Source organism: Panthera uncia (genome assembly GCF_023721935.1).
Source record: "Panthera uncia isolate 11264 chromosome A1 unlocalized genomic scaffold, Puncia_PCG_1.0 HiC_scaffold_17, whole genome shotgun sequence".
NCBI classification, from domain to species: domain Eukaryota; kingdom Metazoa; phylum Chordata; class Mammalia; order Carnivora; family Felidae; genus Panthera; species Panthera uncia.
Genome location: NW_026057577.1, coordinates 137,235,603 through 137,252,226, shown reverse-complemented (window position 1 = coordinate 137,252,226; position 16,624 = coordinate 137,235,603).

Genomic DNA, 16,624 nt, shown 5'->3' with positions numbered 1-16,624 from the left:
ACAAAATGTCAATTCTAAACTCAGTGCTCTGAGGTACCAACCACAGTGCAAATCCCATTAGCTTTCAGGCTTTTAGTTGCTACACAAAGTTCAAGTTGAAAGAAAAAGAAAAGTATGACTGCATAATAGGGTGGTGATATTCATAAAATACCTATATTTGATGTTTACTTTCTAAATGAATCTGAGGAAATTATTATCATTTGACATATTCTGATTTAAATTAACGAAGTTTTCAAGATAGAATATTGGTGTTATTCAGTTTATTTGGCCAAGAAATATACACCAGCCACAAAAAAAGGGAAAATAGGCAATTTGGGAATATTTCTTACAAAAGGCACTCAGAATACAAAGATTTTTTAAAGCATCTTAATCTTTACTTTTAGCACTATTTTAGCTCTCATTATTAAATTTATTTTTTTTCTTTAATAATTTAATATGCATATCCTTCTTCTGGTATCTATTTTAAGTAATTCTAATACACACACACACACACACACACACACACACACACAAACATGTACCCAGACAAGCAAGTACAAGCACAGACCCACAAAGACACACAAACATACAGATACACAGATTCAAAACATGATATGAAACAAAATGGTGATGCTCTAAATAATGTGCAAATGTAAACTTTGCTTCCAAAAGTTAATGTGAATGTTAGAAATAGTGCAAAAGTTACTAATTGTAGGAGAGGAGTTAAGAAGGAACAGTAGTAGAAGGACCTTATGCTCGCCTCATCCCTCAAACACAGCCAGATAATTATCAAATCACTCTGAACACCCAGGAAATTGACTGAGAACTGACAGAACAAACTGCACAACTAGAGGGAGAAAATAGGCGATGGCATGGAAGACAGGAGGTACAGTGATATGAGTCAGCAGGTGCCATTGAGCTGCCCAGTTCATTAGCATAACAGCAGAGACACCTGCTGAGGGCAGCTAACCTGGATGCTGGCTTTTTGCTACATTTTACCATAAAATCCAAGCCCCTATACAGTCCTCTGACTGCTTTTCTGGAACTAGTACTAGCCACAGCACAGTGAGACCCTCCCCCAGGGATCAGCACAAGTCCTTGTTGTCCCACACTGAGTCCTTAAATTTGGAGTTTGGAAACCCAGCCAAGTGCCTCAGCTAAAACAGAGGAGCACTGTGCCACATGGTGCACAGATGGTTCAGGCACAGAGAAGTTGAAAGCAGAGATGTGACAGAAGTCTGGGACACAGGAAAGGAGATTGTTGCTCTTCTGTGAGGGCTTCCTGAACAGTGGCAGGTGAGAACTCCTTACGCCAGGGAAGAGCGCAGGCTGACACCATTTTTCACCCTTCCCATCAGCTTGGATGGGCCTCAGCAAGCAGCACAGCCCTCCTTCCAGAAGAGCGGCATGATTCTCTCTCCCGCTGTATGCACCAGGTCTACTGATCTTAGAGTGTTGCAAACTTCAGCTCTAGTGGAAATAGGACAAGGTAGAGGCTTTCCTAACACACAAAAGATAGAGACCTAGACAAAATGCCAAAACAGAGGAATTCACCCCAAAAGAAAGAACAGGAAGAGGTCACAGCCAGGGAACTAATAAAGATAGATATGAGTAATATTCCTGAACCAGAAGAAGGGTTACAAATCAGTCCTCAGCAAGAACAAAAAGAGTGAGCTCATATCGTGCATATTTTCAGACCGCAACTCTCTGAAACTTGAAGTCAACCACAAGAAAAAAATTGGAAAGACCACAAACACATGGAGGTCAAAGAACATACAACTAAAGAATGAAAGGGCTAATCAGGAAATTAAATACGAAATTAAAAAAATACATGGAAGGAAATGAAAATGAAAACATGACAGTCCAGAATCTTTGGGATACAGCCAAGGCAGTCATGAGAGGAAAACGTATAGCAATACAGGCCTAACTCAAGAAGAAAGAAAAGTCTCAAATATCTAACCTAACCTTACACCTAAAGGAACTACAAAAGGAACAGCAAACAAAGCCTAAAGGGAAATAATGAATATTAGAGCAGAAATTAATAATATAGAAACAAACAAACAAACAAAAAAAAACCCAGTAAAACATATCAATGAAATTAAGCACTGTTTCTTTGAAACAATAAATAAAATTGATAAAACTCTACCCAGACTTATCAAAAAGAAAATAAAAAGGACCCAAATAAATAAAGTCATGAATGAAAGAGGAGAGATTACAACCAACACCACTGAAATCCAAATGATTATAAGAGAATATTATGAAAAATTATATGCCAACGAAATGGGCAATCTGGAAGAAATGAATAAATTCCCAAAAACATGTAAACTATACCAAAACTGAAACAGGAAGATATAGAATATTTGAACACTCCCATAACCAGCAAAGAAAATGAATAAGTAATCAAAAATCTCCCAACAAACAAAAGTCCAAGGCCAGATGGCTTCCCAGATGATTTCTACCAAACATTTAAAGAAGAGTTAACACCTATTCTGAAACTGTTCCACAAAATAAAAAGGAAAGGATGACTTCCAAACTCATTCTCCAAGGCCAGCATTACCTTAATTCCAAAAACAGACAAAGAGCTGACTATTAAAAGGAGAATCACAGGCCAATATCCCTGATGAACATGAATGCAAAACTTCTGAACAAGACACTAGCAAATTGAATCCTATAGTACATGAAAAGAATTATTCACTACGATCAAGTGGGATTTATTCCTGGGCCGTAGGGCTGGTTCAATATTCACAAATCAATAAACATGATATACCACATTAATAAAAGAAAGGATAAAAACTATATGGTCCTCTCAATAGATGTAGAAAAAGCATTTGACAAAACACATCATCTTTTCTTGATAAAATTATCAAAAATGTAAGGATAGAGGGAACATACCTCTGTATCATAAAGTCCATATGTAAAAGATCCATAACTAATATCTCCCTCAATGGGGGAAAATGGAGAGCTTTTCCTCTATGGTCAAGAACAAGACAGGGATGTCCACTCTCAACATTGCTATTTATCATATTACTGGAAGCCCTAGCCTCAGCTATCAGGGAACAAAAAGAAATAAAAGGCATCCAAATGGGCAAAGAAGAAGTCGAACTTTCACTATTTGCAGAAAACATGATACTCTATATACAAAATGTAAGACTCCACCAAAAAAATTGCTAGAACTGATGCATGAATTCAGAAACATTGTAAGATACAAATTCAATGTACAGAAATCTGTTGCATTTCTATACACCAATGATGAAGCAGCAGAAAAATAAATCAAGGAATCAATCCCATTTACAATTGCACCAAAACCCATAAGATATCTAGGAATAAACCTAATCAAAGAAGTAAAAGATCTGTTCTCTGAAAATTATAGAACAGTCTTGAAAGAAATTGAAGATGACATAAAGAAGTGGAAAAATATTCCATTCTCATGGATTTGAAAAACAAATATTGTTAAGATGTCTAGACTGCCCAAAGCAATCTACACATTTAATGTAATCCCTATCAAAATCCCAACAGGATTTTTCACAGAACTAGAACAAAGAACCCTAAAATTTAAATGGAACCATAAATGACCCTGAATAGCCAAAGCAATCTTGGAAAAGGAAAACAAAGCTGGAGGCATCACAATTCTAGACCTCAAGCTATATTACAAAACTATAATCCTCAAGACAGTATGATACTGGCACAACAACAGGCACATAGATCAATGGAACAGAATAGAAAACCAAGAAATGGACCTACGACAATATGGTCAAGTAACCTTTGACAAAGCAGGAAACAATATCCAATGGAAAAAGTCAGTCTCTTCAACAAATGGTGTTCGGAAAACTGGACAGTGACATGCAGAAGAATGAAACCACAACACTTTCTTATACCATATACAAAAATAAATCCAAAAATGGGTGAAAGACCTGAATGTGAGACAGGAAACCTGCAACATCCTAAAAGAGAACACAGGCAACAGCCTCTTTGACCTCAGCCATAGCAACTTCTTACTAGACGAGTCTCCAGAGGCAAGGAAAACAAAAGCAAAAATGAACTATTGGGACTTAATTAAGATAAAAATCTGCACAATGAAGGAAACAATCAACAAAACTAAAAGGCAGCCTACAGAACGGGAAAGGATATTTGCAAATGAACTATGTGATAAAGGATTAATATCCAAAATCTATAAAAAACTTAGCAAACTCAACACACACACAAAATAAACAACCCAGTTAATAAATGGGCTGAAGACATGAATAGACATTTCTCCAAAGAAGACATACAAGTATCTAATAGTCACATGAAAAACTGCTGGATGTCACTCATCATCAGGTAAATACAAATCAGAACCGCGAGATACCACACCTGGTATCTCACACCTGTCAGATTTGCTAAAATTAGCAATTCAAGAAAAAACAGATGTTGGTGAGGATGTGGAGAAAGGGGGACCCTCTTATACTGTTCGTGTAAATGCAAACTAGTGCAGTGAGACAATTTGGAGGTTCCTCAAAAAGTTAAATATAACTACTCTATGATCCAGTGATTGAATTACTAGGTATTTACCTACAGGATACAAAAATACTGATTCCAAGGGCTACATGCACCCCAGTGTTTATAGCAACAGTATCAACAAAACATGCTTTGTTAAATTTGGTGTTAAATGGCCAACATCAGGGGCGTCGGGTGAGCATCTGACTTTGGCTCAGGTCATGATCTCACAGCTTGTGAGTTTGAGCCCCATGTTAGGCTCTGTGTTGACAGCTCAGAGCCTGGAGCTTGCTTCAGATTCTGTGTCTCCCTCTCTCTCTGCCCCTAACCCACTTGCATTCTGTCTCTGTCTCTCTCAAAAATAAATAAATAAACATTGAAAAATAAATAGCCAACAGCAAACATTAATTATAGGGAGCATGACCACCAATAACATGTTCTATGCACTTTTTTGTACATGGTCTATATCAGGGATTTTTAAAAATTATTTCTAATTCTTATTTATTTTTGAGAGAGAGACAGAGAGTAGGGTAAAGGCAGAGTGAGAGGGGAACACAGAAACCAAAGCAGAGTCCAGTCTCTGAGCTGTCAGCACGAAGCCCAACACGTGGCTAGAACTCATGAGCTGTGAGATCATCACCTGAGCCCAAGTCGGATGCTTAACTGACTGAGCTACCCGGGTGCCCCAAGATTGTTTATTTTTTAATCTTTTGCCTTTATGCTATTAGAAACACTTCATGGATATTTCTTGCAAAATATTCAAATTATTTATTAATTCATTAAGTAAATATTTGCTGAGTTGATAATATGTCTCAGGTAGAATCACACACATTGGGGTAGCAGCAATAAATAAGACAGATAAAAATCCCTGCCTCCATGAAACATACATTAATGTGTGTGTGCATGTGTGTCTATTTGTGTGTTTGTGTGTATGTGTGCGCATATGTACACAAGTGTGTGGAGATGTGCTGGAAGTGAAGATGAGAAAACAATGAAAAGAATCTTAAAAGTATGTATGTATATATACAAAATTATGTATGTATATAAAAAAGGAGTGTGTGTATGTATATATCTCTATATATAATACGTATATATACAAAGGATGTATAATTCATATATATATATATATTTCATGTATATATATGAAAAATAAGATAAAAAAGAGAGAGGGAAGCAAACCATAAAAGACTCTTAAATACAGAGAACAAACTGAGGGTTGCTAGAGGGGTGCTGGGTGGGAGGATGGGTTAGATGGCTGATGGGTATTAAGGAAGGCACTTGTTGGGATGAGCACTGAGTGTTATATGTAAGTGATGCATCACTAAATTCTACTCCTGAAATCATTATTACATGATATGTTAACTAACTTGGATTTAAATTACATTTAAAAATTAAAAAAAAAAGAAGAGGTGATACACACACACACACACACACACACACACACACACACAATGGTATATTACTCAGCCAACCAAAAGAATGAAATCTTGCCATTTGCTATGACATGGATGAAGCTAGCAAGTGTTACACTAGGTGAAATAAGTCAGTCAGAAAAAGACAAACACCATATGATTTCATCCATATGTGGAATTGAAGAAACAACACAGATGAACGTAGGGCAAGGGATAAATAAAAGAGAGGGCAGCCAATCATAAATGACTCTTAACCACAGAGAACAAATTGGGGTTTGCTGGAGGGGAGGTGGCTGGGGGATGGGCTAGATGGGTGGTGAATATTGAGGAGGGCACTTGTGTTGAACACTGGGTATTACATGTAAGTGATCAATCACTAAACTGCATTCCTGAAACCAACATTATACTATATGATAACTAACCAGACTGTAAAGATAAAATTTGAGAAAAAAAAGAGAGAAGAAAATAGGCTGCTAATTACATCCTCCTTTCACTAATAGCTAATCTATTTCTTTTGTGTATGTGGCTGGTTTTTTTGTTTGTTTGTTTTTTTGTTGTTTTGCTGGGTTTTTTTGTTTTGTTGTGTTGTGTTTTGAGTGAGAGTGCAAGTGGGGGAGAGACAAAAAGAGAGAGAGAGAGAATCTGGAGCAGGCTTCATGCCCAGAGCAGAGCCTGACGTGGGTCATGATCTCACCGTTGTGAGATCAGGTCATGAGATCACAACTGTGAGAGCATGACCTGAGCTGGACACTTAACCAAATGAGCCATCCAGGTGCCCTAACTTCTAATATACCACCTTTAAAATATGTTAAATTTGTGAGCTACTGTCTTTATCAAACTATATTTGCTACTATGTTAAAAATAAAACTTTATTCTTTTTATTACCAAAACAAAAACAAAAACAAAAAAAAAAAACAAAAGTACTAATTATATGCAAAAAAAAAACCATTTAGGAAAACACATTAATGTTTAAAATTCATGTCTTAAATTTTGTAGATTTGATTATAATATCGTGAAACGAATTGTGTTCTTCAAATCCCCTAAGAGCAAAAGCTATGAGCAATCACAATGTGTCTTAATCTCTAATTGTAAATGTAGCCCTTAGTTAAATTTTTATAGGTGTAAGTATAAGATATGGTTTTTGTAACACAGAGTGTGTAAAAGCATTAAAGAGACAAGTCATACTGGCCAGATTCCAATATCTGTGGGAGCTCTGATTACATAATATATGGAACTGTGGTTTTAAGTAAAATCACCATACATGTAAGATAGCCTAGCAGCCAGAGTGAAGAGGTTTCATCTGGGACAGTGTATAATGTCAGATTCCATATGACATGTTGTCCACCACAGTGCCTGAAGTAATAGGTTGTCTATTTTAATTTGAATAAAGCAATATAATATCGAGTACAGAAAATTATTTATTACATGTCAGATCAGGGTTTTAAAACATCTGATTAGGTCATGTTTAGCAACAATGGAATTGTGTGGAAATAAGTATAATGCAGGCATGGAGAGAAGATAAAAAAATTCTCTATCGCAGGGGACATTGATTGTATAGAAAATTTGTGTGGGCCTAGTTAAGATTAACTACAGATGAAAATAGAAAATTCAAAACAGTAAAGAGGATGGCATTGTAGATGGTTAGTTGTTTAGAGAATACTTTTTGTCAGTCTTTTCAAATAGATTAATGAAGTGGGATTATAATAAACTTTGTACAACTTATTATATTTATGCTATGAGGATATAAAGTTGAACGATCAAGCAAACTATAAACCCACAGAGATGATTGGAAGCAATACTTTGTTATTTAATATGGAAAGGATTCAAACATAAACATATTCTATTCATCAGAACACAGTTTCAATGTTTTAGTATGATTACCTGGGATAATTCTTTATTGTGTCACATATGAATTTTAAAAATACCTTATTAGAAACCTTGGAAAATCGTGTATTAAATTAGGTTAAATTCAACTCACAATCTGGCTACATGTTGGCAAAGAAATCCTTATAGAATGTATATATAATCATAGAAGTTGTGAGTTTGATACTTTTAATACAAAATCTGCTTCTTTATTTCATCCATTTAAGAGTAGAACTTTATGGAGAGGAAACATAGCAAAAGTCTGACATGGAGGAAATTGCTCAGACTCGTACAATCTAGATTCTTAAATTATCAGTCTCCAGGAGGTTGCAGGGAACAACCAATTGAAAGCCAAAACAATCCAAACAATATGATTCTTTGACTACAGCTTCCAGAGGGACTTACATAAATAAAGACAGGGTCTTGCTTATTAGAATCAGAACAGTTGGTACTGAAGACTGAAACCCGCTACAAATGACCTGAAGTTGGGCAAAATCAATTTGATTTGGGTCATCAGAACAGCAATTTCTGCACTGGGATAATACTCCAGAAATATTATCTGAGTTTTATCTGAGTATTATCTGAGAGTATTTTATCTGAGTATTATCTGAGAGATACTTCCTCAGAAGAAACATTTTGCCTAACAAGAAAAGGAATCAGAGAAAAGAGAAATGCTTTTCTTCCCTTCTTTAATACCATCTCACAAGACCCCAGCTAAAAAGGAAGTTTGAACTGTTGGCATCATGAACTTTTTCCCCCTTTTTCTCTCTTAGAAGATTGCTTATTAATCCTTAATATCCAAAAAAATGGGTAATTATAAGAGTTACTAACTTAGCAGTGCTGTAGGTGAAAATGTTCTCTGTAAAATGAGCACAGAGAAAATATCTATATTTCTTCTTTGGAGACTTAACACTAACAGTAACCATAATGGAAGTTCTCATAAAGGAATCCAATATGTAGTCATTTAAGATTGTCTGTAGAAATATAGTGTATAGAATCGACTAAGGGAAGGACAGTATGAAAAACAGACTTCGTTTTCTGTAATCACTGCTTTCTAATATGCCCAATGTCTGACTCTTTCTCCAACTTGTGAATATATTTTGGGTAGATTCTGAATTTGTTTGGTCATTTATGCATTTTTAGATATAAGAATAATCGAATTTTTGTCCTGATCAATTTATCTAAAAATTCTAACCCACATCCAGTTAAAAATAATTACCATCCCTCCAAGCTTAATGGCCAGCAGAAGAATTTTGTAAATAGTGAAGAAAATTTATGGCTCTAAGTCATTATACATATATAGTTATAGTTTTATAGTTATAGTTATAGTTATATAAGTTATCCATATATAGTTATAGTTATATATATACACATTATATGCATAGATATAAAGATGGAGACATTATACATGAATATACATATATACATACTTCATTATGACTTACCTAATGTGTCCAATATTGTTTAAACCTACTTGATAGACTTTCAAGAAAAACATTATAAGCTATTATCATTTATCGACAAAATGGTATTTAGCTAATGTGAAATTCAGTATTGTTAACCTACAGAGTAGCAACCTCTGTACTATGTTGCTATCATATGATACAGTATAAAGAACATTGATGTACATGTCTTTTGTTTTGAGCTTATTTTTTTAAGATTTTATTTTTAGGTAAATCTCTACACCCAGCATAGGGCTTGAACTGACAATCCTGAGATAAGAGTCACATGTTCTCCCTACTGAGCCAGGCAGAAACCCCTACAATTCTGAGCTTTTCTTTTACCATTTAGGAAATGGGCTAGTTGAACTTTCTTTGTAATCTTGAAAGTCCCTTAAAAATGACTGCTTTTTAAATGGCACATGTTTCCATTAAATTTTATCTTAAATGATCAGTTTTTTATCATATATAAATTTTTAAAATTTTCTTATATTAATACATTTCAAAGGTTCCCCTTTATTTCACTCTGGCAGTTGGGATCACTGTGTTTAGTGTTAATGGTATCTCATTATCTTTTGCTGTTTCCTCACTTTTGAGTTAAAACGATCACTGAAACAAAATCAAATGTTTACAACCCCAAGAAGTTCTTAAAATTTCATCTACAGTTAGGAATCCTCAGGCTTCTGCCCTACTCACTGTGGTGTTGATAGAATACTCCCATGACCTGACTCCACCTCCAGGATCCTAGAAAAGGAATATTAAAGATGAAGGTTTACTTTCCTTCAAAGATGTCATTCACGATGAATGATGTCAATGTTATTGAAAATGATAATGCAGTCACTTATTTAAATGGGGAAATCAAGTGACTGACAATGATAACCCTTTAATGTTTAACATCTACTGACAAATTTGATAGGGATCAATACAGCAGGAGAACGGTTTCTTTTTTTTTTTTTTTTTTTTTTTTTGGTATTTTTTTTTTTTTATTTTTTAATATATGAAATTTACTGTCAAATTGGTTTCCATACAACACCCAGTGCTCATCCCAAAAGGTGCCCTCCTCAATACCCATCACCCACCCTGCCCTCCCTCCCACCCTGCCCTCCCTCCCACCCCCCATCAACCCTCAATTTGTTCTCAGTTTTCAACAGTCTCTTATGCTTTGGCTCTCTCCCACTCTAACCTCTTTTTTTTTTTTTTTTTTCCTTCCCCTCCCCCATGGGTTTCTGTTATGTTTCTCAGGATCCACATAAGAGTGAAACCATATGGTATCTGTCTTTCTCTGTATGGCTTATTTCACTTAGCATCACACTCTCCAGTTCCATCCATGTTGCTACAAAAGGCCATATTTCATTTTTTCTCATTGCCACGTAGTATTCCATTGTGTATATAAACCACAATTTCTTTATCCATTCATCAGTGGATGGACATTTAGGCTCTTTCCATAATTTGGCTATTGTTGAGAGTGCCGCTATAAACATTGGGGTACAGGTGCCCCTATGCATCAGTACTCCTGTATCCCTTGGATAAATTCCTAGCAGTGCTATTGCTGGGTCATAGGGTAGGTCTATTTTTAATTTTCTGAGGAACCTCCACACTGCTTTCCAGAGCGGCTGCACCAATTTGCATTCCCACCAACAGTGCAAGAGGGTTCCCGTTTCTCCACATCCTCTCCAGCATCTATAGTCTCCTGATTTCTTCATTTTGGCCACTCTGACTGGCGTGAGGTGATATCTGAGTGTGGTTTTGATTTGTATTTCCCTGATAAGGAGCGACGTTGAACATCTTTTCATGTGCCTGTTGGCCATCCGGATGTCTTCTTTAGAGAAGTGTCTATTCATGTTTTCTGCCCATTTCTTCACTGGGTTATTTGTTTTTCGGGTGTGGAGTTTGATGAGCTCTTTATAGATTTTGGATACTAGCCCTTTGTCCGATGTGTCATTTGCAAATATCTTTTCCCATTCCGTTGGTTGCCTTTTAGTTTTGTTGGTTGTTTCCTTTGCTGTGCAGAAGCTTTTTATCTTCATAAGGTCCCAGTAATTCACTTTTGCTTTGAATTCCCTTGCCTTTGGGGATGTGCCGAGTAAGAGATTGCTACGGCTGAGGTCAGAGAGGTCTTTTCCTGCTTTCTCCTCTAAGGTTTTGATGGTTTCCTGTCTCACATTCAGGTCCTTTATCCATTTTGAGTTTATTTTTGTGAATGGTGTGAGAAAGTGGTCTAGTTTCAACCTTCTGCATGTTGCTGTCCAGTTCTCCCAGCACCATTTGTTAAAGAGACTGTCTTTTTTCCATTGGATGTTCTTTCCTGCTTTGTCAAAGATGAGTTGGCCATACGTTTGTGGGTCTAGTTCTGGGGTTTCTATTCTATTCCATTGGTCTATGTGTCTGTTTTTGTGCCAATACCATGCTGTCTTGATGATGACAGCTTTGTAGTAGAGGCTAAAGTCTGGGATTGTGATGCCTCCTGCTTTGGTCTTCTTCTTCAAAATTACTTTGGCTATTCGGGGCCTTTTGTGGTTCCATATGAATTTTAGGATTGCTTGTTCTAGTTTCGAGAAGAATGCTGGTGCAATTTTTATTGGGATTGCATTGAATGTGTAGATAGCTTTGGGTAGTATTGACATTTTGACAATATTTATTCTTCCAATCCATGAGCAGGGAATGTCTTTCCATTTCTTTATATCTTCTTCAATTACCTGCATAAGCTTTCTATAGTTTTCAGCATACAGATCTTTTACATCTTTGGTTAGATTTATTCCTAGGTATTTTATGCTTCTTGGTGCAATTGTGAATGGGATCAGTTTCTTCATTTGTCTTTCTGTTGCTTCATTGTTAGTGTATAAGAATGCAACTGATTTCTGCACATTGATTTTGTATCCTGCAACTTTGCTGAATTCATGTATCAGTTCTAGCAGACTTTTGGTGGAGTCTATCGGATTTTCCGTGTATAATATCATGTCATCTGCAAAAAGCGAAAGCTTGACTTCGTCTTTGCCAATTTTGATGCCTTTGATTTCCTTTTGTTGTCTGATTGCTGATGCTAGAACTTCCAGCACTATATTAAACAACAGCGGTGAGAGTGGGCATCCCTGTCGTGTTCCTGATCTCAGGGAAAAAGCTCTCAGTTTTTCCCCGTTGAGGATGATGTTAGCTGTGGGCTTTTCATAAATGGCCTTTATGATCTTTAAGTATGTTCCTTCTATCCCGACTTTCTCAAGGGTTTTTATTAAGAAAGGGTGCTGGATTTTGTCAAAGGCCTTTTCTGCATCGATTGACAGGATCATATGGTTCTTCTCTTTTTTTTTGTTAATGTGATGTATCACGTTGATCGATTTGCGAATGTTGAACCAGCCCTGCATCCCAGGAATGAATCCCACTTGATCATGGTGAAGAATTCTTTTTATATGCTGTTGAATTCGATTTGCTAGTATCTTATTAAGAATTTTTGCATCCATATTCATCAGGGATATTGGCCTGTAGTTCTCTTTTTTTACTGGGTCTCTGTCTGGTTTAGGAATCAAAGTAATACTGGCTTCATAGAATGAGTCTGGAAGTTTTCCTTCCCTTTCTATTTCTTGGAATAGCTTGAGAAGGATAGGTATTATCTCTGCTTTAAATGTCTGGTAGAACTCCCCTGGGAAGCCATCTGGTCCTGGACTCTTATTTGTTGGGAGATTTTTGATAACCGATTCAATTTCTTCGCTGGTTATGGGTCTGTTCAAGCTTTCTATTTCCTCCTGATTGAGTTTTGGAAGAGTGTGGGTGTTTAGAAATTTGTCCATTTCTTCCAGGTTGTCCAATTTGCTGGCATATAATTTTTCATAGTATTCCCTGATAATTGTTTGTATCTCTGAGGGATTGGTTGTAATCATTCCATTTTCATTCATGATTTTATCTATTTGGGTCATCTCCCTTTTCTTTTTGAGAAGCCTGGCTAGAGGTTTGTCAATTTTGTTTATTTTTTCAAAAAACCAACTCTTGGTTTCGTTGATCTGCTCTACAGTTTTTTTAGATTCTATATTGTTTATTTCTGCTCTGATCTTTATTATTTCTCTTCTTCTGCTGGGTTTAGGCTGCCTTTGCTGTTCTGCTTCTATTTCCTTTAGGTGTGCTGTTAGGTTTTGTATTTGGGATTTTTCTTGTTTCTTGAGATAGGCCTGGATTGCAATGTATTTTCCTCTCAGGACTGCCTTCGCTGCATCCCAAAGCGTTTGGATTGTTGTATTTTCATTTTCGTTTGTTTCCATGTATATTTTAATTTCTTCTCTAATTGCCTGGTTGACCCACTCATTCGTTAGTAGGGTGTTCTTTAACCTCCATGCTTTTGGAGGTTTTCCAGACTTTTTCCTGTGGTTGATTTCAAGCTTCATAGCATTGTGGTCTGAAAGTATGCATGGTATAATTTCAATTCTTGTAAACTTATGAAGGGCTGTTTTGTGACCCAGTATATGATCTATCTTGGAGAATGTTCCATGTGCACTCGAGAAGAAAGTATATTCTGTTGCTTTGGGATGCAGAGTTCTAAATATATCTGTCAAGTCCATCTGATCCAATGTATCATTCAGGGCCCTTGTTTCTTTATTGACTGTGTGTCTAGATGATCTATCCATTTCTGTAAGTGGGGTGTTAAAGTCCCCTGCAATGACCACATTCTTATCAATAAGGTTGCTTATGTTTATGAGTAATTGTTTTATATGTCTGGGGGCTCGGGTATTTGGCGCATAGACATTTATAATAGTTAGCTCTTCCTGGTGGATAGACCCTGTGATTATTATATAATGCCCTTCTTCATCTCTTGTTACAGCCTTTAATTTAAAGTCTAGTTTGTCTGATATAAGTATGGCTACTCCAGCTTTCTTTTGGCTTCCAGGAGCATGATAAATAGTTCTCCATCCCCTCACTCTCAATCTAAAGGTGTCCTCAGATCTAAAATGAGTCTCTTGTAGACAGCAAATAGATGGGTCTTGTTTTTTTATCCATTCTGATACCCTATGTCTTTTAGTTGGCGCATTTAATCCATTTACATTCAGTGTTATTATAGAAAGATATGGGTTTAGAGTCATTGTGATGTCTGTATGTTTTATGCTTGTAGTGATGTCTCTGGTACTTTGTCTCACAGGATCCCCCTTAGGATCTCTTGTAGGGCTGGTTTCGTGGTGACAAATTCCTTCAGTTTTTGTTTGTTTGGGAAGACCTTTATCTCTCCTTCTATTCTAAATGACAGACTTGCTGGATAAAGGATTCTCGGCTGCATATTTTTTCTGTTTAGCACACTGTAGATATCGTGCCAAGCCTTTCTGGCCTGCCAAGTTTCAAAGGAGAGATCAGTCACGAGTCTTATAGGTCTCCCTTTATAAGTGAGGGCACGTTTATCCCTTGCTGCTTTCAGAATTTTCTCTTTATCCTTGTATTTTGCCAGTTTCACTATGATATGTCGTGCAGAAGATCGATTCAAGTTACGTCTGAAGGGAGTTCTCTGTGCCTCTTGGATTTCAATGCCTTTTTCCTTCCCCAGTTCAGGGAAGTTCTCAGCTATAATTTGTTCAAGTACCCCTTCAGCACCTTTCCCTCTCTCTTCCTCCTCTGGGATACCAATTATGCGTATATTGTTTCTTTTTAGTGTATCACTTAGTTCTCTAATTTTTCCCTCATACTCCTGGATTTTTTTATCTCTCTTTCTTTCAGCTTCCTCTTTCTCCATAACTTTAAGGAGAACGGTTTCTTGATATAATTATCCCACTTTGCTGCAATTGTAGTGTATTTATAATCTTGCTTGTTTATATGCCATTTCTTTTGCTGTGTTTTGTTCTTAATGTCGACTTTTAAGACCTCTGCATCAACATCTGGTTCATAGTGTACAGATCTAGGAACAAGAGTTTCCGTCATATGAGAAAATATCTGAGTAGGTATAAAGTATGTACTTACAGTTACCCCCGGTAATAGATAAATTAAATAAAGCCTATTGCCAGATTCAAGTCAGCACACTATAATTTAAAACAGAAAGTGAATAATAAATGTCTATTATCAAGATGAAACTAGAGAATAAAAATCATTTTTCTTGGTTGATAGTTTTGTGCCTTTTAATTTTAATTTAATGAAATCTAAAATATGATCCTACATTTAAGAATATTTTAAATAAAAGGGGATTTGCATAACCAGTCATGACCAGTGGGAAAATTACATGCATTCTTGAATATTTTTTAATTCAAACTACATAAGAATATATTGTAATTAAAAAATGCAGGATAATAGATTTTATATTATAGCTACTGCAATTAAAATAAAAGCCAAAATAAACCCAGTGGCTGCATGTCCTTAATGAACCTGCACATTAAGTCCTAATTAATAGTATGCAATAGACAAGTTTTAAGTCAAAATTTGAATGCTTTCTGTGCAGTAATACAGCTAAAAGGAAGTATAAGTCTTTATCTGGTGGCTATATTAAGAGAAATTAAGTCTCATTCTTTCTTTTTATAGGATTAGAAAGAGCAGTGCCCATGATCAGACAAATTTCATTCCAAATCTCTATTCCAGCCATTCAGTTTAATTTAAATTAAAAACAATGATTAAGACAATCGAAATGGGAAGCTTGTGGCTCAGTTGCCTTTTGGCTGTCTTCTCAACCAAGGAAATTAGAATGACTTTTACTGTGAAGATAAAACTATCAAAACAAATTTAAATCTGGAATGTCAATTCACGTCTTATGTACAAGGTCTCTATTAGTGTTTCCATCAGTTTCTTTTTCCTTTGGGTTTTAATTTATTCAAATAATATTCTTCAAGTACATTTTCTTTTAAATTGGATATCTAAAGCCATATATTTTAAAATGCATTAGATTTGTAGTAATATTTTGCACTTGATAGAAACCAAAAAACTAAAAATCCACAACACATGTAATTTATTTGATATACAATTATCATACTACACAAAGCATGAAGGATAATTTGCATACTTATAGTTTCAGAGTAGCAGTTCTAGAATTTTGTTTGTCAAGGTTGTTCCCCCCCTCCTCTTCTTTGGGCATATTCTTTTCTTCCTAGTATAACTTCTCACTCAGAAAACATATGTCACACCTATGCTTGTATAGTTGGGTAATTTTTCCATTTTCCTGGAGTGAGACGTGAGAAAATTTTTCCAGATTCTCTTTGCTCCCCACCACAAATCATCTTCTTCAAGATACAAGTTTGGCAGAAGAACATGAGCATAAGAACTTTATTTCCCTGATTTTTTTTTTATTTTTTTTGAGTCATTCTTGTGTTCTAGCCCATTTGGAACAAAAATGCTGCTCTTGTGCAGAACTACTTAAATGTGATAGGCTTTAACAATGCATTTGTCTGGATATCTAGAGTCTTACTCTTTATTAGTTTTATCAATATTAAAATATTACTATGTTTTCACTGACTTGTTTCTTTTGGCCTATTTCTTAAAGTTTTTAGTTTATTCTATTGTTTCTGTCAT